At 41.3% G+C, this 8524-nt stretch overlaps 1 pseudogene across 1 annotated transcript; it reads right to left on the bottom strand.

Moving 5' to 3' along the window:
- Positions 1–743: 743 nt before the first annotated feature.
- On the bottom strand, positions 744–1329 carry LOC307049589 (MARCKS-related protein-like; annotated as a pseudogene). Its single transcript has one exon. The product of its transcript is annotated as an MARCKS-related protein-like (transcript).
- Positions 1330–8524: the final 7195 nt, after the last annotated feature.

The following is an 8524-nucleotide window of genomic DNA, read 5'->3' as shown; positions in this document are numbered from 1 at the left end:
CTTTTCTAAGGGTTACAGTAAAACCAGGTGGAAGAGAATGGTTTTAGCAGTTAGGAAAAAAAAATTACAAATCTGGGGTTTGGCCATTAAAAGTTATTTAAAACAATGGGAGGGGAAAATAATAGACAACAAGAAGTTGTGTCACATTACATACCTCTCCCCCACCCCAAAGCTTAATACTTGCTTACCAAGTCAAAAAAGAGACACAGTTGATTCACAAGCTGGAGGTTTGAACTTGAGTAAGACATTTATAAAAACCTAAACGGGGGCAGTGTCCTCCCTAGCCCAGGGGCCACTAGGCACAGCACAAGAGACTAAAAACTCAACAGGGGAAGGCTGGACACTCAGGGTTTGGGAGTGTAGGCACCCCTAGATCTGGCTCAGGGATTTGGGGAGTAAACAAAACCTACTTGGAAAAGAATTGGGGAAGAAAACCAGCAATTGCCTTCTGCACAGGTGGGGACAGCGAAGGAGATAGGGACAGGGCCAGGAGCATTTCCCATCACTAACCTAACTTGGGAAACTGCAAGGGACCATCTTCAACTGGCCTTAAGAGGAAGACCAGATGGATGAGTGGAGAATCCACAGGAGGAAGAGGACAAGAGGGAACGTGGCTAGGGGGCAACAGCCCCTTCCTTTCTGGGCGCAGGAAGGCAGCCAGGGCACCAGGTCCAGGCAGTGACCTCACAAGGACAGCACAGTTTTTGCAGCTTAAGGTCACCCACCTGCCCCCACCCAGCTACTCATTCTGCCCAACCGCTGGTGTAGGACGCCTCTCCGCCCAGAGCGGTGGATGGCTCTGTGCCTGGGGCCCTGCCTCTTCTGTGTCTCCTCCCTTGGAGGCAGCACCAGCCTCTGCCCCTGTGGCCTGGGCCTCCTGGCTCTCAGGGGTGGCACATTGCCTTCCCTTCCTGGGCAGTGCCTTCCTCACTGCAGGCACCGACCCCCCCTGCTCCTGCCCTTCCTGTGGGTGAGGAAGCAGACGGATCCCCCACCCCCCTTCCGATTTCTCTTGAAGGACAGGCCACTCAATTTGGAAGCCTTCTTGAAAGAGAATTTCTTCTTCTTGGGGGTCTCCTTGGGGGAGACCTCCTCCTTGCCCTCAGCGCCCTGGCTAGGGGGTGCCGGCTCGATGACATCGCCAGTGGCCCCGGCTGCCTCCTCTGTTCCGTTCACGGGGGTGGGGGTGACTCCCTTCACCTTTGGGGGATAAGTCTGCATTGCTTTTCACGTGGCCGTTCTCCTGTCCGTTGATCTTAGCGGGGGAAGCGCCTGCTGCCTCCTCCGCGTTCACGTCGCGCGGGGAGACTTGGAGCTCTGGCTACCCATGGCGGGGGTTCTGCTGGGGGGCGCCCGCAGCCACGCTGGGCTCGCGCCGCAGGGGATAGTTTGGTCAGGGTGGGCCTGGCCGGCGGAGGGGTGGGGCTCGCTCCTGAGTGAGAGGGGTGTGTGTGTGTGGGGGAACCGAGCTCCATCCCCGCTCAGCGCCAGACCCGCTAGCTGTGCGCCAGAATGCCTAAAATGTGATTCTTGTTCTTTGTCCTCAAGGGGAAATAAGATTTAAGCACCGGGCTGGCACTAGGATGAGGAGAGTAGGGCTCTTCATTTAAGCATATGAAAATGTATATAGCGACATAAAGTAAATCATCATTTCATTTAACAATACAGAGATATCATCAGGTAGTACAGGAAGAATTAACCGGGAAATGATAAAAATTTGGGGGGAGGGAGCCATCATTATGGCCTGGAATCCAGAGGTATTGAACCAATGTACTGGGGTCTGGAGGGGCATCTATCTGACTTGCCCTATACTCCTAGACATGTACCACACTGGATTACTCTTCCTAAAATAGATTTTTTCACTCTCTCTTCTCCTAATAAATAGAAGAGAGCAACTGAAGCTCAAGGCACCCCTTTTTCTTCTCATGACAGCCCTAAGATTCTCAACCTAGCTGGCAAATGCTATAGCACTAATCAGAGTGCTGGACCCATAGAGCCACTCAATAAATACCTTCTAATTATATGGTAAGGAATAACAAACATTTAACTTGGAGAAGATCTCACCAAATGGCAACCCTACCACTTCCTAGCAGTATGAACTTGGGTTAATTACATATTGATTTTATTTTTCTTATCTGTGTAACGGGATTGCTAACTTCTACCAAAAAGGTTAACCAGTCTATAAGCGTAAGTGAAATAACATGTAGACATATCTGATGCTTACTAGACAAATGTTGACTATAAATTTGAAAGGTGACCATATTGCTATAGACAGATGGAGGCTAACACCTTTCATTGAGGGAAGTTGTGTGGTATTTAGAAATTGGGCCCTGCTGGTCCTTGATTTTTTTACCTACAAAATAAGGCCTTAAAACAGGTAGATTTGGAAGATCACTGAAATTCTAATGGTCTCTGTTTCTGAGAAGCAACCATCTAGTCAAATTCTTTCTAGGCCCTAAAGCACTGATACAATGTTGAATGTAAAAAGAGTAATGGAAAACTTAGCACCAATTAAAGAGACAGCATATCATCTCTTTCCTCATTGTGCACATGCTTATATCTTGGATACGTATCAGTTGGGGTTAGTGGGTGATGATAGTATTAGGCTGGCAAAAACAAAAACAAAAATAAAAAGTAGTGAGAATTTTGTTTAGCCAAATTTATTCAATTTAATAAGAAACTACATCTTTTTTTTTTTGATGTTGGGGGTAGGAGTTTATTAATTAATTTATTTATTTTTGCTGTGTTGCGTCTTCGTTTCTGTGCGAGGGCTTTCTCTAGTTGTGGCAAGCGGGGGCCACTCTTCATCACAGCGTGCGGGCCTCTTACTATCGCGGCCTCTCTAGTTGTGGAGCACAGGCTCCAGACGCGCAGGCTCAGTAATTGTGGCTCACGGGCCTAGTTGCTCCACGGCATGTGGGATCCTCCCAGACCAGGGCTCGAACCCGTGTCCCCTGAATTAGCAGGCAGATTCTCAACCACTGTGCCACCAGGGAAGCCGCAAGAAACTACATCTTATTCAGGGGTTCTTCCTACAATTTTGGTATCAAATTGTCTTTTCTTTATACAACAGTGATAAAAGATAGTACTTATTTATTCAAATTACCTTTCATAGGAAATGAAAAGTTGGCAGCTTTATATCACTTTCCCAGTTTTTTCTATTGTTGATTAATTTTTAGGTTCATAAAATTTGAAAATCTAGAAATCCCTGACCTATAGCACCAACCAATAAATAGTTTTTATTTTTATCATTAACATTGGCATTGTCATGAACAATGTTAAGAGGAAACTTTCTGAAAGGAATATCTGATTGTTTATTGAAAAGTACCAAGTTTTTAAAGCCTCACTGGCGTTTCTCAGAATCAAAGCCTAACCAACCCTTCCCCCAGCTTCCCACCCCCACTCTGAGGAGGAAAAGATGTGAGAAGAAAGAAGAAGCAAGAGTCAGATTTTTTTTCTGCTCCTGTGGGATCCTACTATCTGAAATATTTACAAGTGTGGAAATGACACAGAGGAAGCCCACTTACTGCTGGAGTAGGAAGGTCGGAACTGGGCTTGCAGCATCCTCAGTGAGCCAGCTCAGAAGGCTTCTCTGCCCTGACCTAGCTCCAGGCAAGTAGCTATCAGGCCTGTTTGGGGTAAGTGATGCAAGGAAGATAAAACACCAACAGCAGTTTTAATGTCAGAACTGCTGCTTGAGTTGCCACACTCCCAGCAGAATAATACAGCCACATTTTAGAGGATTTTCATGGGATGAAATTTTAACAGGTATATTAGGAAAACTGAGGGGAGTAACTCTATAAAAGTTTAGAGTCTATGCATAGTGGACTTGGTGGTAGATTTTTAAATCCACAGTAAAGGCTTGGTTTTGACTACCTTCTGACTAACTTTCAAAGACATTTCTATTGTAAATTAATAATAAACTTTTATAATGACTGGAGATATTTTCTGACTTAAGAACTTAATCGTGAAATTGTGAATCTATAAATGATTTGCAAATGTAAAAAACTGCTATTGTTGCTACTATTTTTTCTATTTACCAGCAATATTTTTCATATTCTTATCATTGTCTCTCTATTGAATTTGACTTGAAAAGTAATATTTATTTGCATATGTCAACTTTGAGTGTTATGATGAGTTGTATCAGACCTGCTGTTCAGACATATTGACATTAAGTAAAGAGGAACAAAGGAACCTAGGAACAGACTCTGAGAGCTCACCAGATTAATCTGTTATCAGAACCAAGAACATATATTTAGAAGTTTGGTTTGCTCAAACGATATCAAGCCCCGTACACAGTCCCAGGTACTTATTTAGTCTGAACAGAGATTCACATATAAGGAAGTATGCCAGACAACCTCATGTCAATCAGTGACAGGAATAGTTGCAATAATACAAATAGACTCAACAACAGCAATGATAATGTATATTCCCTAGAGAACGAATATGCTCTGCAACATGGTGGCATTACCTGGTCCTCAGTTAAGATTTGATATTTTCCTGCTTCGGAGAGCATCCCACCCTTTGACCTCTTCTTCTGAGTTGAGAATTATTATTCTCTTGTTGTGATTCTATTTATCTCTTAGAGAAGACAGGAAGGAGTTTCATCTCTTTCCCATTTTTATGCATCATTTGTGACTGGATAACCTATATTCAAATGATTACGATGTGTACCAGAACACCATTCATGCATGCACCTGTTTTCTTCAGGTTTATTCTGACAGAGTATGTGTGTGTTTGGTAGTGTTGGAAGGGAAGATAATAAGTACAGCCAGGTATATTTTGACAAAACACTTGAATGTCATAAAGCAAAATTTACTATTTTTCTTTTGTAAGCCAAAAAAAAAAAATTCATCAGTTAATCTATTAAAGCTGAATTGCCTAGAGAAATCTGTTTATTTTCTTTAACTGTTTTATATTGTATTTTGATTTTGAAAATTATTCTTAAATTCTTCCCCAGTCCTCATATGTCTGTAATTTTTAAAGATAGTCTCACCAGTCAGAGTGGATCTCCAGGTATATGAGTGTGAAATCTGGGGGAAGGTGGCACACACAACTTTAATATCTCTCCTGTCTTTAGACTTGTGGCAAAATCCTTTAAACATAATGTTGTGTTTTAATCACATCATTGAAAAAAGATCAAAAATAGAAATTTAAAAATAATTTTTGTCAAAACTAGAGCACTATGGTCTAAAGAATATTTATGAACTCATGCTACCTCAAGATTGCAGGTCAGGCATGGTTATTCAGGTGTGGCTCCCTGACCAAGTCATGCAGGGAAGGATTTTTACCTCTAGACTTTCAGACAAGAACTTTTAGAGAATGAACATGTAGCTTACCTCTAAATTAATTTCCTTTGAAATCAATATGTGTTATTCTGGGAAAGTAAAGGAATATATAGACTACATTAATGTATAGGATTTGAATGGACCACCCTAAGAACAAGGCATATATTTGTATGTAAGGATGTGTGTGTATGTACACACACGTCTGATAGTCTAGTAAAAAAGAGCCCATAGACCTATATTCAAACGTAAGTACACATATTCATACTTCATGCTCAAGCACAATTCTGACATCATTGACACTTTGCATTGGAATAGGACAAGCTGGTATCACCAAACAGGAAAATTAATTCACTCAATCCTTAGTATGCTCATGGAAGCCGTACAATTCAATAAGCATATTGCCAATAGAAATACAAACAAACAGCATGTGTATCCTATTAGATCTAAATCATAGCAGGGAGCCGAGCTGGTGGAAATATAATGCATCCAGCCTTAAGCATTTTGAGTTGTACTCATGAATGACTTACTCTATGCCTGGATTCCACTCCAGTTCCTTATAATTTACACTGGGTTATTATATGTTGTGTCTCTTCCCAAATCAGCTGTCTCCATAAGGGACTCATGCATTATGGAGTCAGGGGAACACTCAGGACCAGTCCAAGAATGCTTTGTCCATTGGGGAAAAGTCAAAGTAAAAACTATTCCCTATGTAAATGCACAAAAAAATTCTGGTTCCTAAACATCAGATGCTCCTGAAACCCCGCCTAAGTAAAGTCTAATAGCTGGTCTCAAGAAGAGTGTGGCTGGCAGTTTGGAGTAGATAATTTAAGCTGTCATGAAGTTGGGGAGCCTGGCTGGTTAAATCTTTTGCAAGCCTATTGCTTCTCCAAACACTTCCCACAGTATCTAACACACAAACATACTTTATTGAGCATCAGCAAAAGTTGTTTTTCACCCACCCCTACTAAATTATTCAGACTAATATAAGAATTAAGACCAATGAAAGGAAAAAAGTAAAACCATAAGTGTCTAAAAGTCCATTGTTCAGACAAGATTTTTTTTTTTAATTTGGAAATTGCAGCACTCATTCATGGATACCCTGCTTTTAAATTTCAATATAACATTAGTAATACTTTCCACTTTAAACACTATATTCTTGAACCTATATTGAAAGGATGTTTTGAGTTCTATATGTTACCAGGCTAACCAGTTAAAAAGTGAAATATTCAGTTAATGCTATTCCAATCAATGAGCATGTTTCTTAGAAAAAAAGATATTTTTTATGGAAACTAGATATATGCTCTAATAACAGACAGATTTTATAGATTTTGCTCACTATTGTATTGCTAGTGACTACACCATAGGAGGCATTCAATACATATTTGTTGAATGGGAGAAAGAAATCAATGGTTTGTGACATGTCAGAGAGAGAACACAGCTCTGAACAGGTGATGTGTTTATCACAGTGGAGCTTATTTCTCTATGTTAGTATGCTCAGAAATCCAGAGGAGAAGACTTGAAGCAAGTTTTAATAAAGGGTGTACTAATATCTGTTCTGATCTGATATTTGTCTATGGTCAGAACAGGGTCAAAGGGGTCTGTTAGAGGGGCTTCCCTGGTGGCGCAGTGGTTGAGAGTCCGCCTGCCGATGCAGGGGACATGGGTTCGTGCCCCAGTCCGGGAAGATCCCACATGCCGCGGAGCGGCTGGGCCCGTGAGCCATGGCCGCTGATCCTGCGCGTCTGGATCCTGTGCTCCACAACGGGAGAGGCCACAGCAGTGAGAGGCCCGCGTACCGCAAAAAAAAAAAAAAAAAAAAAGGGGGGGTCTGTTAGAGATGTATTTGGCTACAAATAACAGAAGAGTACCACAGTGGCCCTAAGAGACCAGGATTTGTCTTCTGCAGCAAGAAGTTTGGGAGTAGGTAGTACAGGGTAGGTGTGGCAGCTCAGTAATTCTACTAGGAACCTCAATTCTTTCCATCTTTTTGTTCTGCCAAACATAGTTTGCAGGCTCTTGCTTTCAAGCTTGGCATCTTATGATTGCAAGAAAGATGCTTGCTGCCATGTCTTATGCTAATATTTTATCAGACAAAAGGAAAGATAAAGTGAAGAGGGAGTCAGGCATGGATGGTGACTGCATCAAGAAGCAACAGATTTCCCACCAATCCCAGCAGATGTCTACTTACGTTTCATAGAGCAGGACTGTGCCACATGATTAGATTGCCATGGAGTATGGGAAAGCAAATGATTTTAGCTAGACAGTTTGTTACGTCTCCAAAAAGCCAGGGTCCTATTAGACAAAGCAGAAGTGAGGAAAGACATTGGGTAGGCATCTAGCCATGTCTGCCCCAGGACTGAAGTGAAGAAATTAGTCTGTCATAACATAAAATCTGAACAGCGCTTCTCTGATTTCACCCTTCTAAAAGTAAATTCAGACTAAAGTAGTTCTGTGGGGCAACAGTTTTAGCGCACATTTTTTCATGATTGAGTTAATTCAGACCTTGTTGTTTTCATAAATAACTTAATAGGTGATGATTTCTTGATGAATTTTCATCCTGTATTTGTGGCCTAGGGAAAAAAAATTCCTTTCTACTGCCCTGAACTTAAAGTCTTCTATTATCTGGACCAACTTCTTCCTTATTTCTCCTTTCAAAACCATTTTCTCTAAATAGCTCTCTGAGAAGGAGTATTATAAAGAAATTCATACCCAAATGTTAATGTTTGACAGTGTCTTTCTATATTGTCCTGTATGGGGGCTATTTGAGGTTTAATGGGATGATTGCCTAAAAGTCTAGCTCTAATTTCAGAAAGAGTGGCCAAAAGGGATATTTTTGAATTCAGGAAACTTAACCTTAGTTATGTAGTCACCCATCTGGGCAGTTGTCTTTCTTATCTAAGAACTGAACTTTGTTTTTATTTACCAAGAGTGGTATAAAGGTAATAATAATCTTTCTCTCTTTAATACTTGACAATGTGCCAATGGAACAATGATTCCTTTAGCAGGTGACCTATGTGAATCATGTAATTCTATGACTCCTTGCTCATAGAAACATAAGCAATTTAATACTTGTTAGGAGTTGGAGATGCTCAAATCTTTGTTAAGGTTCTGGCCCTTTCCTTGGTTTCATTACTTTTATAATAGGCCAAGGCTTTTATTAATATAATGTAGGGAGATGTTTGGCAGAAAGGTATAATGTAAGCTGATCCCTTGTAAATTTAAGAAAACTAGAAAGA

This window comes from Hyperoodon ampullatus (assembly GCF_949752795.1).
Source record: "Hyperoodon ampullatus genome assembly, chromosome: 3".
Classification (NCBI taxonomy): domain Eukaryota; kingdom Metazoa; phylum Chordata; class Mammalia; order Artiodactyla; family Ziphiidae; genus Hyperoodon; species Hyperoodon ampullatus.
Note: the sequence above shows the minus strand (reverse complement) of the source record. Positions and strands in the feature narration are given on the sequence as shown.